Genomic DNA, 19,331 nt, shown 5'->3' with positions numbered 1-19,331 from the left:
TTAGATAGTTCCCCATCCTGCACTGTCTTTAGTCATCCTATTTAGATCATTCCCCATACTGCACTGTCTTTAGTCATCCTGTTTAGATAGTTCCCCATACTGCACTGTCTTTAGTCATCCTGTTTAGATCGTTCCCCATACTGCACTGTCTTTAGTCATCCTGTTTAGATCGTTCCCCATACTGCACTGTCTTTAGTCATCCTGTTTAGATCGTTCCCCATCCATACTGCACTGTCTTTAGTCATCCTGTTTAGATCGTTCCCCATCCATACTGCACTGTCTTTAGTCATCCTGTTTAGATAGTTCCCCATCCATACTGCACTGTCTTTAGTCATCCTGTTTAGATCGTTCCCCATACTGCACTGTCTTTAGTCATCCTGTTTAGATCGTTCCCCATCCATCCTGCACTGTCTTTAGTCATCCTGTTTAGATCGTTCCCCATCCATCCTGCACTGTCTTTAGTCATCCTGTTTAGATAGTTCCCCATACTGCACTGTCTTTAGTCATCCTGTTTAGATAGTTCCCCATCCATACTGCACTGTCTTTAGTCATCCTGTTTAGATAGTTCCCCATCCATACTGCACTGTCTTTAGTCATCCTGTTTAGATAGTTCCCCATCCATACTGCACTGTCTTTAGTCATCCTGTTTAGATAGTTCCCCATCCATACTGCACTGTCTTTAGTCATCCTGTTTAGATAGTTCCCCATCCATACTGCACTGTCTTTAGTCATCCTGTTTAGATAGTTCCCCATCCATACTGCACTGTCTTTTAGTCATCCTGTTTAGATAGTTCCCCATCCATACTGCACTGTCTTTAGTCATCCTGTTTAGATCGTTCCCCATCCATACTGCACTGTCTTTAGTCATCCTGTTTAGATAGTTCCCCATCCATACTGCACTGTCTTTAGTCATCCTGTTTAGATAGTTCCCCATCCATACTGCACTGTCTTTAGTCATCCTGTTTAGATAGTTCCCCATCCATACTGCACTGTCTTTAGTCATCCTGTTTAGATAGTTCCCCATCCATACTGCACTGTCTTTAGTTATCCTGTTTAGATAGTTCCCCATCCATACTGCACTGTCTTTAGTCATCCTGTTTAGATAGTTCCCCATCCATACTGCACTGTCTTTAGTCATCCTGTTTAGATAGTTCCCCATCCATCCTGCACTGTCTTTAGTCATCCTATTTAGATCATTCCCCATCCATCCTGCACTGTCTTTAGTCATCCTGTTTAGATAGTTCCCCATACTGCACTGTCTTTAGTCATCCTGTTTAGATCGTTCCCCATACTGCACTGTCTTTAGTCATCCTGTTTAGATCGTTCCCCATACTGCACTGTCTTTAGTCATCCTGTTTAGATCGTTCCCCATCCATACTGCACTGTCTTTAGTCATCCTGTTTAGATCGTTCCCCATCCATACTGCACTGTCTTTAGTCATCCTGTTTAGATAGTTCCCCATCCATACTGCACTGTCTTTAGTCATCCTGTTTAGATCGTTCCCCATCCATCCTGCACTGTCTTTAGTCATCCTGTTTAGATAGTTCCCCATCCATCCTGCACTGTCTTTAGTCATCCTGTTTAGATAGTTCCCCATACTGTACTGTCTTTAGTCATCCTATTTAGATAGTTCCCCATCCTGCACTGTCTTTAGTCATCCTATTTAGATAGTTCCCCATCCTGCACTGTCTTTAGTCATCCTATTTAGATAGTTCCCCATCCTGCACTGTCTTTAGTCATCCTATTTAGATCATTCCCCATACTGCACTGTCTTTAGTCATCCTGTTTAGATAGTTCCCCATACTGCACTGTCTTTAGTCATCCTGTTTAGATCGTTCCCCATACTGCACTGTCTTTAGTCATCCTGTTTAGATCGTTCCCCATACTGCACTGTCTTTAGTCATCCTGTTTAGATCGTTCCCCATCCATACTGCACTGTCTTTAGTCATCCTGTTTAGATCGTTCCCCATCCATACTGCACTGTCTTTAGTCATCCTGTTTAGATAGTTCCCCATCCATACTGCACTGTCTTTAGTCATCCTGTTTAGATCGTTCCCCATACTGCACTGTCTTTAGTCATCCTGTTTAGATCGTTCCCCATCCATCCTGCACTGTCTTTAGTCATCCTGTTTAGATCGTTCCCCATCCATCCTGCACTGTCTTTAGTCATCCTGTTTAGATCGTTCCCCATCCTGCACTGTCTTTAGTCATCCTGTTTAGATCGTTCCCCATACTGCACTGTCTTTAGTCATCCTGTTTAGATCGTTCCCCATACTGCACTGTCTTTAGTCATCCTGTTTAGATCGTTCCCCATACTGCACTGTCTTTAGTCATCCTATTTAGATAGTTCCCCATCCATACTGCACTGTCTTTAGTCATCCTATTTAGATAGTTCCCCATCCATACTGCACTGTCTTTAGTCATCCTGTTTAGATCGTTCCCCATCCATACTGCACTGTCTTTAGTCATCCTGTTTAGATCGTTCCCCATCCATCCTGCACTGTCTTTAGTCATCCTGTTTAGATCGTTCCCCATCCATCCTGCACTGTCTTTAGTCATCCTGTTTAGATCGTTCCCCATCCATCCTGCACTGTCTTTAGTCATCCTGTTTAGATCGTTCCCCATCCTGCACTGTCTTTAGTCATCCTGTTTAGATCGTTCCCCATACTGCACTGTCTTTAGTCATCCTGTTTAGATCGTTCCCCATCCATCCTGCACTGTCTTTAGTCATCCTATTTAGATAGTTCCCCATCCTGCACTGTCTTTAGTCATCCTATTTAGATAGTTCCCCATCCTGCACTGTCTTTAGTCATCCTATTTAGATCATTCCCCATACTGCACTGTCTTTAGTCATCCTGTTTAGATCGTTCCCCATACTGCACTGTCTTTAGTCATCCTGTTTAGATCGTTCCCCATACTGCACTGTCTTTAGTCATCCTGTTTAGATCGTTCCCCCATACTGCACTGTCTTTAGTCATCCTGTTTAGATCGTTCCCCCATCCATACTGCACTGTCTTTAGTCATCCTGTTTAGATCGTTCCCCATCCATACTGCACTGTCTTTAGTCATCCTGTTTAGATAGTTCCCCATCCATACTGCACTGTCTTTAGTCATCCTGTTTAGATCGTTCCCCATACTGCACTGTCTTTAGTCATCCTGTTTAGATCGTTCCCCATCCATCCTGCACTGTCTTTAGTCATCCTGTTTAGATCGTTCCCCATCCATCCTGCACTGTCTTTAGTCATCCTGTTTAGATCGTTCCCCATCCATCCTGCACTGTCTTTAGTCATCCTGTTTAGATCGTTCCCCATCCTGCACTGTCTTTAGTCATCCTGTTTAGATCGTTCCCCATACTGCACTGTCTTTAGTCATCCTGTTTAGATCGTTCCCCATACTGCACTGTCTTTAGTCATCCTATTTAGATAGTTCCCCATCCATACTGCACTGTCTTTAGTCATCCTGTTTAGATCGTTCCCCATCCATACTGCACTGTCTTTAGTCATCCTGTTTAGATCGTTCCCCATCCATCCTGCACTGTCTTTAGTCATCCTGTTTAGATCGTTCCCCATCCATCCTGCACTGTCTTTAGTCATCCTGTTTAGATCGTTCCCCATCCATCCTGCACTGTCTTTAGTCATCCTGTTTAGATCGTTCCCCATCCTGCACTGTCTTTAGTCATCCTGTTTAGATCGTTCCCCATACTGCACTGTCTTTAGTCATCCTGTTTAGATCGTTCCCCCATACTGCACTGTCTTTAGTCATCCTGTTTAGATCGTTCCCCATACTGCACTGTCTTTAGTCATCCTGTTTAGATAGTTCCCCATACTGCACTGTCTTTAGTCATCCTATTTAGATAGTTCCCCATACTGCACTGTCTTTAGTCATCCTATTTAGATAGTTCCCCATCCATCCTGTACTGTCTTTAGTCATCCTATTTAGATAGTTCCCCATCCATCCTGTACTGTCTTTAGTCATCCTGTTTAGATCGTTCCCCATCCATACTGCACTGTCTTTAGTCATCCTGTTTAGATCGTTCCCCATCCATACTGCACTGTCTTTAGTCATCCTATTTAGATAGTTCCCCATCCATACTGCACTGTCTTTAGTCATCCTATTTAGATAGTTCCCCATCCATACTGCACTGTCTTTAGTCATCCTATTTAGATAGTTCCCCATCCTGCACTGTCTTTAGTCATCCTATTTAGATCATTCCCCATACTGCACTGTCTTTAGTCATCCTGTTTAGATAGTTCCCCATACTGCACTGTCTTTAGTCATCCTGTTTAGATCGTTCCCCATACTGCACTGTCTTTAGTCATCCTGTTTAGATCGTTCCCCATACTGCACTGTCTTTAGTCATCCTGTTTAGATCGTTCCCCATCCATACTGCACTGTCTTTAGTCATCCTGTTTAGATCGTTCCCCATCCATACTGCACTGTCTTTAGTCATCCTATTTAGATAGTTCCCCATCCATACTGCACTGTCTTTAGTCATCCTGTTTAGATCGTTCCCCATACTGCACTGTCTTTAGTCATCCTGTTTAGATCGTTCCCCATCCATCCTGCACTGTCTTTAGTCATCCTGTTTAGATCGTTCCCCATCCATCCTGCACTGTCTTTAGTCATCCTGTTTAGATCGTTCCCCATCCTGCACTGTCTTTAGTCATCCTGTTTAGATCGTTCCCCATACTGCACTGTCTTTAGTCATCCTGTTTAGATCGTTCCCCATACTGCACTGTCTTTAGTCATCCTGTTTAGATCGTTCCCCATACTGCACTGTCTTTAGTCATCCTATTTAGATAGTTCCCCATCCATACTGCACTGTCTTTAGTCATCCTGTTTAGATCGTTCCCCATACTGCACTGTCTTTAGTCATCCTGTTTAGATCGTTCCCCATCCATCCTGCACTGTCTTTAGTCATCCTGTTTAGATCGTTCCCCATCCATCCTGCACTGTCTTTAGTCATCCTGTTTAGATCGTTCCCCATCCTGCACTGTCTTTAGTCATCCTGTTTAGATCGTTCCCCATACTGCACTGTCTTTAGTCATCCTGTTTAGATCGTTCCCCATACTGCACTGTCTTTAGTAATCCTGTTTAGATCGTTCCCCATACTGCACTGTCTTTAGTCATCCTATTTAGATAGTTCCCCATCCATACTGCACTGTCTTTAGTCATCCTGTTTAGATCGTTCCCCATACTGCACTGTCTTTAGTCATCCTGTTTAGATCGTTCCCCATCCATCCTGCACTGTCTTTAGTCATCCTGTTTAGATCGTTCCCCATCCATCCTGCACTGTCTTTAGTCATCCTGTTTAGATCGTTCCCCATCCTGCACTGTCTTTAGTCATCCTGTTTAGATCGTTCCCCATACTGCACTGTCTTTAGTCATCCTGTTTAGATCGTTCCCCATACTGCACTGTCTTTAGTCATCCTGTTTAGATCGTTCCCCATACTGTACTGTCTTTAGTCATCCTGTTTAGATAGTTCCCCATACTGCACTGTCTTTAGTCATCCTGTTTAGATAGTTCCCCGTCCTGCACTGTCTTTAGTCATCCTGTTTAGATAGTTCCCCGTCCTGCACTGTCTTTAGTCATCCTGTTTAGATAGTTCCCCATACTGCACTGTCTTTAGTCATCCTGTTTAGATCGTTCCCCATACTGCACTGTCTTTAGTCATCCTGTTTAGATCGTTCCCCATCCATACTGCACTGTCTTTAGTCATCCTGTTTAGATCGTTCCCCATCCATACTGCACTGTCTTTAGTCATCCTGTTTAGATAGTTCCCCATCCATACTGCACTGTCTTTAGTCATCCTGTTTAGATCGTTCCCCATACTGCACTGTCTTTAGTCATCCTGTTTAGATCGTTCCCCATCCATCCTGCACTGTCTTTAGTCATCCTGTTTAGATCGTTCCCCATCCATCCTGCACTGTCTTTAGTCATCCTGTTTAGATCGTTCCCCATCCATCCTGCACTGTCTTTAGTCATCCTGTTTAGATCGTTCCCCATCCTGCACTGTCTTTAGTCATCCTGTTTAGATCGTTCCCCATACTGCACTGTCTTTAGTCATCCTGTTTAGATAGTTCCCCATACTGCACTGTCTTTAGTCATCCTGTTTAGATAGTTCCCCATCCATCCTGCACTGTCTTTAGTCATCCTGTTTAGATCGTTCCCCATCCATCCTGCACTGTCTTTAGTCATCCTGTTTAGATCGTTCCCCATCCATCCTGCACTGTCTTTAGTCATCCTGTTTAGATCGTTCCCCATCCTGCACTGTCTTTAGTCATCCTGTTTAGATCGTTCCCCATACTGCACTGTCTTTAGTCATCCTGTTTAGATCGTTCCCCATACTGCACTGTCTTTAGTCATCCTGTTTAGATCGTTCCCCATACTGCACTGTCTTTAGTCATCCTATTTAGATAGTTCCCCATACTGCACTGTCTTTAGTCATCCTATTTAGATAGTTCCCCATACTGCACTGTCTTTAGTCATCCTATTTAGATAGTTCCCCATCCATCCTGTACTGTCTTTAGTCATCCTATTTAGATAGTTCCCCATCCATCCTGTACTGTCTTTAGTCATCCTGTTTAGATCGTTCCCCATCCATACTGCACTGTCTTTAGTCATCCTGTTTAGATCGTTCCCCATCCATACTGCACTGTCTTTAGTCATCCTATTTAGATAGTTCCCCATCCATACTGCACTGTCTTTAGTCATCCTATTTAGATAGTTCCCCATCCATACTGCACTGTCTTTAGTCATCCTATTTAGATAGTTCCCCATCCTGCACTGTCTTTAGTCATCCTATTTAGATCATTCCCCATACTGCACTGTCTTTAGTCATCCTGTTTAGATAGTTCCCCATACTGCACTGTCTTTAGTCATCCTGTTTAGATCGTTCCCCATACTGCACTGTCTTTAGTCATCCTGTTTAGATCGTTCCCCATACTGCACTGTCTTTAGTCATCCTGTTTAGATCGTTCCCCATCCATACTGCACTGTCTTTAGTCATCCTGTTTAGATCGTTCCCCATCCATACTGCACTGTCTTTAGTCATCCTATTTAGATAGTTCCCCATCCATACTGCACTGTCTTTAGTCATCCTGTTTAGATCGTTCCCCCATACTGCACTGTCTTTAGTCATCCTGTTTAGATCGTTCCCCATCCATCCTGCACTGTCTTTAGTCATCCTGTTTAGATCGTTCCCCATCCATCCTGCACTGTCTTTAGTCATCCTGTTTAGATCGTTCCCCATCCTGCACTGTCTTTAGTCATCCTGTTTAGATCGTTCCCCATACTGCACTGTCTTTAGTCATCCTGTTTAGATCGTTCCCCATACTGCACTGTCTTTAGTCATCCTGTTTAGATCGTTCCCCATACTGCACTGTCTTTAGTCATCCTATTTAGATAGTTCCCCATCCATACTGCACTGTCTTTAGTCATCCTGTTTAGATCGTTCCCCATACTGCACTGTCTTTAGTCATCCTGTTTAGATCGTTCCCCATCCATCCTGCACTGTCTTTAGTCATCCTGTTTAGATCGTTCCCCCATACTGCACTGTCTTTAGTCATCCTGTTTAGATCGTTCCCCATACTGCACTGTCTTTAGTCATCCTGTTTAGATCGTTCCCCATACTGCACTGTCTTTAGTCATCCTATTTAGATAGTTCCCCATCCATACTGCACTGTCTTTAGTCATCCTGTTTAGATCGTTCCCCATACTGCACTGTCTTTAGTCATCCTGTTTAGATCGTTCCCCATCCATCCTGCACTGTCTTTAGTCATCCTGTTTAGATCGTTCCCCATCCATCCTGCACTGTCTTTAGTCATCCTGTTTAGATCGTTCCCCATCCTGCACTGTCTTTAGTCATCCTGTTTAGATCGTTCCCCATACTGCACTGTCTTTAGTCATCCTGTTTAGATCGTTCCCCATACTGCACTGTCTTTAGTCATCCTGTTTAGATCGTTCCCCATACTGCACTGTCTTTAGTCATCCTGTTTAGATAGTTCCCCGTCCTGCACTGTCTTTAGTCATCCTGTTTAGATAGTTCCCCGTCCTGCACTGTCTTTAGTCATCCTGTTTAGATAGTTCCCCGTCCTGCACTGTCTTTAGTCATCCTATTTAGATAGTTCCCTGTCCTGCACTGTCTTTAGTCATCCTATTTAGATAGTTCCCCATCCATCCTGTACTGTCTTTAGTCATCCTATTTAGATAGTTCCCCATCCATCCTGTACTGTCTTTAGTCATCCTGTTTAGATCGTTCCCCATCCATACTGCACTGTCTTTAGTCATCCTGTTTAGATCGTTCCCCATCCATCCTGCACTGTCTTTAGTCATCCTGTTTAGATCGTTCCCCATCCTGCACTGTCTTTAGTCATCCTGTTTAGATCGTTCCCCATACTGCACTGTCTTTAGTCATCCTGTTTAGATCGTTCCCCATACTGCACTGTCTTTAGTCATCCTGTTTAGATCGTTCCCCCATACTGCACTGTCTTTAGTCATCCTATTTAGATAGTTCCCCATCCATACTGCACTGTCTTTAGTCATCCTGTTTAGATCGTTCCCCATACTGCACTGTCTTTAGTCATCCTGTTTAGATCGTTCCCCATCCATCCTGCACTGTCTTTAGTCATCCTGTTTAGATCGTTCCCCATCCATCCTGCACTGTCTTTAGTCATCCTGTTTAGATCGTTCCCCATCCTGCACTGTCTTTAGTCATCCTGTTTAGATCGTTCCCCATACTGCACTGTCTTTAGTCATCCTGTTTAGATCGTTCCCCATACTGCACTGTCTTTAGTCATCCTGTTTAGATCGTTCCCCATACTGCACTGTCTTTAGTCATCCTGTTTAGATAGTTCCCCGTCCTGCACTGTCTTTAGTCATCCTGTTTAGATAGTTCCCCGTCCTGCACTGTCTTTAGTCATCCTGTTTAGATAGTTCCCCGTCCTGCACTGTCTTTAGTCATCCTATTTAGATAGTTCCCTGTCCTGCACTGTCTTTAGTCATCCTATTTAGATAGTTCCCCGTCCTGCACTGTCTTTAGTCATCCTATTTAGATAGTTCCCCGTCCTGCACTGTCTTTAGTCATCCTATTTAGATAGTTCCCCCATACTGCACTGTCTTTAGTCATCCTATTTAGATAGTTCCCCATCCATCCTGTACTGTCTTTAGTCATCCTGTTTAGATAGTTCCCCGTCCTGCACTGTCTTTAGTCATCCTGTTTAGATAGTTCCCCCGTCCTGCACTGTCTTTAGTCATCCTATTTAGATAGTTCCCCGTCCTGCACTGTCTTTAGTCATCCTATTTAGATAGTTCCCCATACTGCACTGTCTTTAGTCATCCTATTTAGATCATTCCCCATACTGCACTGTCTTTAGTCATCCTGTTTAGATAGTTCCCCATACTGCACTGTCTTTAGTCATCCTGTTTAGATCGTTCCCCATACTGCACTGTCTTTAGTCATCCTGTTTAGATCGTTCCCCATCCATACTGCACTGTCTTTAGTCATCCTATTTAGATAGTTCCCCATCCATACTGCACTGTCTTTAGTCATCCTATTTAGATCGTTCCCCATACTGCACTGTCTTTAGTCATCCTATTTAGATCGTTCCCCCATACTGCACTGTCTTTAGTCATCCTATTTAGATAGTTCCCCATACTGCACTGTCTTTAGTCATCCTGTTTAGATAGTTCCCCATCCATACTGCACTGTCTTTAGTCATCCTATTTAGATCGTTCCCCATCCATACTGCACTGTCTTTAGTCATCCTATTTAGATCGTTCCCCATCCATACTGCACTGTCTTTAGTCATCCTATTTAGATCGTTCCCCATACTGTACTGTCTTTAGTCATCCTATTTAGATCGTTCCCCATACTGCACTGTCTTTAGTCATCCTATTTAGATAGTTCCCCATACTGCACTGTCTTTAGTCATCCTATTTAGATCGTTCCCCATCCATACTGCACTGTCTTTAGTCATCCTATTTAGATCGTTCCCCATCCATACTGCACTGTCTTTAGTCATCCTATTTAGATCGTTCCCCATCCATACTGCACTGTCTTTAGTCATCCTATTTAGATAGTTCCCCATACTGCACTGTCTTTAGTCATCCTATTTAGATCGTTCCCCATCCTGCACTGTCTTTAGTCATCCTATTTAGATAGTTCCCCATACTGCACTGTCTTTAGTCATCCTGTTTAGATAGTTCCCCATACTGCACTGTCTTTAGTCATCCTGTTTAGATAGTTCCCCATCCATCCTGTACTGTCTTTAGTCATCCTGTTTAGATAGTTCCCCATCCATCCTGTACTGTCTTTAGTCATCCTATTTAGAGCGTTCCCCATCCTGCACTGTCTTTAGTCATCCTATTTAGATCATTCCCCATACTGCACTGTCTTTAGTCATCCTGTTTAGATAGTTCCCCATACTGCACTGTCTTTAGTCATCCTGTTTAGATCGTTCCCCATACTGCACTGTCTTTAGTCATCCTGTTTAGATCGTTCCCCATCCATACTGCACTGTCTTTAGTCATCCTGTTTAGATCGTTCCCCATCCATACTGCACTGTCTTTAGTCATCCTGTTTAGATCGTTCCCCATCCATACTGCACTGTCTTTAGTCATCCTATTTAGATCGTTCCCCATCCATACTGCACTGTCTTTAGTCATCCTATTTAGATCGTTCCCCATACTGCACTGTCTTTAGTCATCCTATTTAGATAGTTCCCCGTCCTGCACTGTCTTTAGTCATCCTATTTAGATAGTTCCCCGTCCTGCACTGTCTTTAGTCATCCTATTTAGATAGTTCCCCATACTGCACTGTCTTTAGTCATCCTATTTAGATAGTTCCCCATCCATCCTGTACTGTCTTTAGTCATCCTGTTTAGATAGTTCCCCGTCCTGCACTGTCTTTAGTCATCCTGTTTAGATAGTTCCCCGTCCTGCACTGTCTTTAGTCATCCTATTTAGATAGTTCCCCGTCCTGCACTGTCTTTAGTCATCCTATTTAGATAGTTCCCCATACTGCACTGTCTTTAGTCATCCTATTTAGATCATTCCCCATACTGCACTGTCTTTAGTCATCCTGTTTAGATAGTTCCCCATACTGCACTGTCTTTAGTCATCCTGTTTAGATCGTTCCCCATACTGCACTGTCTTTAGTCATCCTGTTTAGATCGTTCCCCATCCATACTGCACTGTCTTTAGTCATCCTATTTAGATAGTTCCCCATCCATACTGCACTGTCTTTAGTCATCCTATTTAGATCGTTCCCCATACTGCACTGTCTTTAGTCATCCTATTTAGATCGTTCCCCATACTGCACTGTCTTTAGTCATCCTATTTAGATAGTTCCCCATACTGCACTGTCTTTAGTCATCCTGTTTAGATAGTTCCCCATCCATACTGCACTGTCTTTAGTCATCCTATTTAGATCGTTCCCCATCCATACTGCACTGTCTTTAGTCATCCTATTTAGATCGTTCCCCATCCATACTGCACTGTCTTTAGTCATCCTATTTAGATCGTTCCCCATACTGTACTGTCTTTAGTCATCCTATTTAGATCGTTCCCCATACTGCACTGTCTTTAGTCATCCTATTTAGATAGTTCCCCATACTGCACTGTCTTTAGTCATCCTATTTAGATCGTTCCCCATCCATACTGCACTGTCTTTAGTCATCCTATTTAGATCGTTCCCCATCCATACTGCACTGTCTTTAGTCATCCTATTTAGATCGTTCCCCATCCATACTGCACTGTCTTTAGTCATCCTATTTAGATAGTTCCCCATACTGCACTGTCTTTAGTCATCCTATTTAGATCGTTCCCCATCCTGCACTGTCTTTAGTCATCCTATTTAGATAGTTCCCCATACTGCACTGTCTTTAGTCATCCTGTTTAGATAGTTCCCCATACTGCACTGTCTTTAGTCATCCTGTTTAGATAGTTCCCCATCCATCCTGTACTGTCTTTAGTCATCCTGTTTAGATAGTTCCCCATCCATCCTGTACTGTCTTTAGTCATCCTATTTAGAGCGTTCCCCATCCTGCACTGTCTTTAGTCATCCTATTTAGATCATTCCCCATACTGCACTGTCTTTAGTCATCCTGTTTAGATAGTTCCCCATACTGCACTGTCTTTAGTCATCCTGTTTAGATCGTTCCCCATACTGCACTGTCTTTAGTCATCCTGTTTAGATCGTTCCCCATCCATACTGCACTGTCTTTAGTCATCCTATTTAGATCGTTCCCCATCCATACTGCACTGTCTTTAGTCATCCTATTTAGATAGTTCCCCATACTGCACTGTCTTTAGTCATCCTATTTAGATCGTTCCCCATCCTGCACTGTCTTTAGTCATCCTATTTAGATAGTTCCCCATACTGCACTGTCTTTAGTCATCCTGTTTAGATAGTTCCCCATACTGCACTGTCTTTAGTCATCCTGTTTAGATAGTTCCCCATCCATCCTGTACTGTCTTTAGTCATCCTGTTTAGATAGTTCCCCATCCATCCTGTACTGTCTTTAGTCATCCTATTTAGAGCGTTCCCCATCCTGCACTGTCTTTAGTCATCCTATTTAGATCATTCCCCATACTGCACTGTCTTTAGTCATCCTGTTTAGATAGTTCCCCATACTGCACTGTCTTTAGTCATCCTGTTTAGATCGTTCCCCATACTGCACTGTCTTTAGTCATCCTGTTTAGATCGTTCCCCATCCATACTGCACTGTCTTTAGTCATCCTGTTTAGATCGTTCCCCATCCATACTGCACTGTCTTTAGTCATCCTGTTTAGATCGTTCCCCATCCATACTGCACTGTCTTTAGTCATCCTATTTAGATCGTTCCCCATCCATACTGCACTGTCTTTAGTCATCCTATTTAGATCGTTCCCCATACTGCACTGTCTTTAGTCATCCTATTTAGATAGTTCCCCGTCCTGCACTGTCTTTAGTCATCCTATTTAGATAGTTCCCCGTCCTGCACTGTCTTTAGTCATCCTATTTAGATAGTTCCCCATACTGCACTGTCTTTAGTCATCCTATTTAGATAGTTCCCCATCCATCCTGTACTGTCTTTAGTCATCCTGTTTAGATAGTTCCCCGTCCTGCACTGTCTTTAGTCATCCTGTTTAGATAGTTCCCCGTCCTGCACTGTCTTTAGTCATCCTATTTAGATAGTTCCCCGTCCTGCACTGTCTTTAGTCATCCTATTTAGATAGTTCCCCATACTGCACTGTCTTTAGTCATCCTATTTAGATCATTCCCCATACTGCACTGTCTTTAGTCATCCTGTTTAGATAGTTCCCCATACTGCACTGTCTTTAGTCATCCTGTTTAGATCGTTCCCCATACTGCACTGTCTTTAGTCATCCTGTTTAGATCGTTCCCCATCCATACTGCACTGTCTTTAGTCATCCTATTTAGATAGTTCCCCATCCATACTGCACTGTCTTTAGTCATCCTATTTAGATCGTTCCCCATACTGCACTGTCTTTAGTCATCCTATTTAGATCGTTCCCCATACTGCACTGTCTTTAGTCATCCTATTTAGATAGTTCCCCATACTGCACTGTCTTTAGTCATCCTGTTTAGATAGTTCCCCATCCATACTGCACTGTCTTTAGTCATCCTATTTAGATCGTTCCCCATCCATACTGCACTGTCTTTAGTCATCCTATTTAGATCGTTCCCCCATCCATACTGCACTGTCTTTAGTCATCCTATTTAGATCGTTCCCCATACTGTACTGTCTTTAGTCATCCTATTTAGATCGTTCCCCATACTGCACTGTCTTTAGTCATCCTATTTAGATAGTTCCCCATACTGCACTGTCTTTAGTCATCCTATTTAGATCGTTCCCCATCCATACTGCACTGTCTTTAGTCATCCTATTTAGATCGTTCCCCATCCATACTGCACTGTCTTTAGTCATCCTATTTAGATCGTTCCCCATCCATACTGCACTGTCTTTAGTCATCCTATTTAGATAGTTCCCCATACTGCACTGTCTTTAGTCATCCTATTTAGATCGTTCCCCATCCTGCACTGTCTTTAGTCATCCTATTTAGATAGTTCCCCATACTGCACTGTCTTTAGTCATCCTGTTTAGATAGTTCCCCATACTGCACTGTCTTTAGTCATCCTGTTTAGATAGTTCCCCATCCATCCTGTACTGTCTTTAGTCATCCTGTTTAGATAGTTCCCCATCCATCCTGTACTGTCTTTAGTCATCCTATTTAGAGCGTTCCCCATCCTGCACTGTCTTTAGTCATCCTATTTAGATCATTCCCCATACTGCACTGTCTTTAGTCATCCTGTTTAGATAGTTCCCCATACTGCACTGTCTTTAGTCATCCTGTTTAGATCGTTCCCCATACTGCACTGTCTTTAGTCATCCTGTTTAGATCGTTCCCCATCCATACTGCACTGTCTTTAGTCATCCTGTTTAGATCGTTCCCCATCCATACTGCACTGTCTTTAGTCATCCTGTTTAGATCGTTCCCCATCCATACTGCACTGTCTTTAGTCATCCTATTTAGATCGTTCCCCATCCATACTGCACTGTCTTTAGTCATCCTATTTAGATCGTTCCCCATACTGCACTGTCTTTAGTCATCCTATTTAGATAGTTCCCCATACTGCACTGTCTTTAGTCATCCTGTTTAGATAGTTCCCCATCCATACTGCACTGTCTTTAGTCATCCTGTTTAGATAGTTCCCCATCCATCCTGTACTGTCTTTAGTCATCCTATTTAGAGCGTTCCCCATCCTGCACTGTCTTTAGTCATCCTATTTAGATCATTCCCCATACTGCACTGTCTTTAGTCATCCTGTTTAGATAGTTCCCCATACTGCACTGTCTTTAGTCATCCTGTTTAGATCGTTCCCCATACTGCACTGTCTTTAGTCATCCTGTTTAGATCGTTCCCCATCCATACTGCACTGTCTTTAGTCATCCTGTTTAGATCGTTCCCCATCCATACTGCACTGTCTTTAGTCATCCTGTTTAGATCGTTCCCCATCCATACTGCACTGTCTTTAGTCATCCTATTTAGATCGGTTCCCCATCCATACTGCACTGTCTTTAGTCATCCTATTTAGATCGTTCCCCATACTGCACTGTCTTTAGTCATCCTATTTAGATAGTTCCCCATACTGCACTGTCTTTAGTCATCCTGTTTAGATAGTTCCCCATCCATACTGCACTGTCTTTAGTCATCCTGTTTAGATCGTTCCCCATCCATACTGCACTGTCTTTAGTCATCCTGTTTAGATCGTTCCCCATCCATACTGCACTGTCTTTAGTCATCCTATTTAGATCGTTCCCCATCCATACTGCACTGTCTTTAGTCATCCTATTTAGATCGTTCCCCATCCATACTGCACTGTCTTTAGTCATCCTATTTAGATCGTTCCCCATCCATACTGCACTGTCTTTAGTCATCCTATTTAGATCGTTCCCCATCCATACTGCACTGTCTTTAGTCATCCTATTTAGATCGTTCCCCATCCTGCACTGTCTTTAGTCATCCTGTTTAGATAGTTCCCCATACTGCACTGTCTTTAGTCATCCTGTTTAGATAGTTCCCCATACTGCACTGTCTTTAGTCATCCTGTTTAGATAGTTCCCCATACTGCACTGTCTTTAGTCATCCTGTTTAGATCGTTCCCCATACTGCACTGTCTTTAGTCATCCTGTTTAGATAGTTACCCATACTGCACTGTCTTTAGTCATCCTGTTTACATAGTTCCCCATACTGCACTGTCTTTAGTCATCCTGTTTAGATAGTTCCCCGTCCTGCACTGTCTTTAGTCATCCTATTTAGATAGTTCCCCGTCCTGCACTGTCTTTAGTCATCCTATTTAGATAGTTCCCCGTCCTGCACTGTCTTTAGTCATCCTATTTAGATAGTTCCCCGTCCTGCACTGTCTTTAGTCATCCTATTTAGATAGTTCCCCATACTGCACTGTCTTTAGTCATCCTATTTAGATAGTTCCCCATCCATCCTGTACTGTCTTTAGTCATCCTGTTTAGATAGTTCCCCGTCCTGCACTGTCTTTAGTCATCCTGTTTAGATAGTTCCCCGTCCTGCACTGTCTTTAGTCATCCTATTTAGATAGTTCCCCGTCCTGCACTGTCTTTAGTCATCCTATTTAGATAGTTCCCCATACTGCACTGTCTTTAGTCATCCTATTTAGATAGTTCCCCATACTGCACTGTCTTTAGTCATCCTATTTAGATAGTTCCCCATACTGCACTGTCTTTAGTCATCCTATTTAGATAGTTCCCCATCCTGCACTGTCTTTAGTCATCCTATTTAGATAGTTCCCCATCCTGCACTGTCTTTAGTCATCCTATTTAGATCATTCCCCATACTGCACTGTCTTTAGTCATCCTGTTTAGATAGTTCCCCATACTGCACTGTCTTTAGTCATCCTGTTTAGATCGTTCCCCATCCATACTGCACTGTCTTTAGTCATCCTATTTAGATAGTTCCCCATCCATACTGCACTGTCTTTAGTCATCCTATTTAGATCGTTCCCCATCCATACTGCACTGTCTTTAGTCATCCTATTTAGATAGTTCCCCATCCATACTGCACTGTCTTTAGTCATCCTATTTAGATCGTTCCCCATACTGCACTGTCTTTAGTCATCCTATTTAGATCGTTCCCCATACTGCACTGTCTTTAGTCATCCTATTTAGATAGTTCCCCATACTGCACTGTCTTTAGTCATCCTGTTTAGATAGTTCCCCATCCATACTGCACTGTCTTTAGTCATCCTATTTAGATCGTTCCCCATCCATACTGCACTGTCTTTAGTCATCCTATTTAGATCGTTCCCCATCCATACTGCACTGTCTTTAGTCATCCTATTTAGATCGTTCCCCATACTGTACTGTCTTTAGTCATCCTATTTAGATAGTTCCCCATACTGCACTGTCTTTAGTCATCCTATTTAGATAGTTCCCCATCCATCCTGTACTGTCTTTAGTCATCCTATTTAGAGCGTTCCCCATCCTGCACTGTCTTTAGTCATCCTATTTAGATCATTCCCCATACTGCACTGTCTTTAGTCATCCTGTTTAGATAGTTCCCCATACTGCACTGTCTTTAGTCATCCTGTTTAGATCGTTCCCCATACTGCACTGTCTTTAGTCATCCTGTTTAGATCGTTCCCCATCCATACTGCACTGTCTTTAGTCATCCTGTTTAGATCGTTCCCCATCCATACTGCACTGTCTTTAGTCATCCTATTTAGATCGTTCCCCATCCATACTGCACTGTCTTTAGTCATCCTATTTAGATAGTTCCCCATACTGCACTGTCTTTAGTCATCCTATTTAGATCGTTCCCCATACTGCACTGTCTTTAGTCATCCTATTTAGATCGTTCCCCATACTGCACTGTCTTTAGTCATCCTGTTTAGATAGTTCCCCATCCATACTGCACTGTCTTTAGTCATCCTATTTAGATCGTTCCCCATCCATACTGCACTGTCTTTAGTCATCCTATTTAGATCGTTCCCCATCCATACTGCACTGTCTTTAGTCATCCTATTTAGATCGTTCCCCATCCATACTGCACTGTCTTTAGTCATCCTATTTAGATCGTTCCCCATCCATACTGCACTGTCTTTAGTCATCCTATTTAGATCGTTCCCCATCCATACTGCACTGTCTTTAGTCATCCTATTTAGATCGTTCCCCATCCATACTGCACTGTCTTTAGTCATCCTATTTAGATCGTTCCCCATCCTGCACTGTCTTTAGTCATCCTGTTTAGATAGTTCCCCATACTGCACTGTCTTTAGTCATCCTGTTTAGATAGTTCCCCATACTGCACTGTCTTTAGTCATCCTGTTTAGATAGTTCCCCATACTGCACTGTCTTTAGTCATCCTGTTTAGATCGTTCCCCATACTGCACTGTCTTTAGTCATCCTGTTTAGATAGTTCCCCATACTGCACTGTCTTTAGTCATCCTATTTAGATCGTTCCCCATACTGCACTGTCTTTAGTCATCCTGTTTAGATAGTTCCCCATCCTGTACTGTCTTTAGTCATGCGTGTTGTCATCTGTATATAGTGACAAGATGCTCATGTCTATGTCTCTAACAATGGGAGTTGTTGTCCTGTGTACTGATATTCAGAACACCTCCAGTTGCATTAGAAAGCTGTTATTGTGATATGAAAATGCAGAATTCTGCCTCTGTCTGTCTGTCTGTCTGTCTGTCTGTCTGTCTGTCTGTCTGTCTGTCTGTCTGTCTGTCTGTCTGTCTGTCTGTCTGTCTGTCTGTCTGTCTGTCTGTCTGTCTGTCTGTCTGTCTGTCTGTCTGTCTGTCTGTCTGTCTGTCTGTCTGTCTGGGGGAGAGGTCACTAAGGGTCAAGGTGCTGAGCTGGACCTCTGGGCTGAGCTGATTTCTGGTGTCACTGATGGTATCACTAATGATCAATAACCCCTTGACCACCGTGAAATAAAAAACTGGAGGGGAAATCACACAAAACTGACAGCCTGAGAGTTTATTAAAAGCATTCAGTGATTACATGACAGTTTAGAGAACAACAGGTCTTCATCTGGAACATATCCACACAATCTAATGTATATTCTCTGTAACACACAGATCATAAGAGAATTACATCATGTTCTATATACTACTAACATCATAACAATCTGTATCATAATCAATATTATAACATTTATAATCAATAACGTGAGAGGTAAACAACAACAACCCCCTTTATTTAAAAAAAATCTAAATACAAAGAATGAACAGATGATTATAATAATACATGGACTAATAATGGAAACACTTCAAGATAAAGAATCTAAGAGACACTAAATAAGATAAAGAATCTAAGAGACACTAAATAAGATAAAGAATCTAAGAGACACTAAATAAGATAAAGAATCTAAGAGACACTAAATAAGATAAAGAATCTAAGAGACACTAAATAAGATAAAGAATCTAAGAGACACTAAATAAGATAAAGAATCTAAGAGACACTAAATAAGATAAAGAATCTAAGAGACACTAAATAAGATAAAGAATCTAAGAGACACTAAATAAGATAAAGAATCTAAGAGACACTAAATAAGATAAAGAATCTAAGAGACACTAAATAAGATAAAGAATCTAAGTGACACTAAATAAGATAAAGACATGAAGACAAAATCAAGAAGTAATACATTCTGGAATACAAAACAGACTTAATTAAGCAACTCTCTTAAAATAATCAAAACCCCATGTTACCCAAACCCCATGTTATCCAAAACCCCATGTTTCCCAAAACCCCATGTTATCCAAACCCCATGTTACCCAAAACCCCAT

This window comes from Salmo salar, unplaced genomic scaffold (assembly GCF_905237065.1).
Source record: "Salmo salar unplaced genomic scaffold, Ssal_v3.1, whole genome shotgun sequence".
NCBI lineage: Eukaryota > Metazoa > Chordata > Actinopteri > Salmoniformes > Salmonidae > Salmo > Salmo salar.
Note: the sequence above shows the minus strand (reverse complement) of the source record.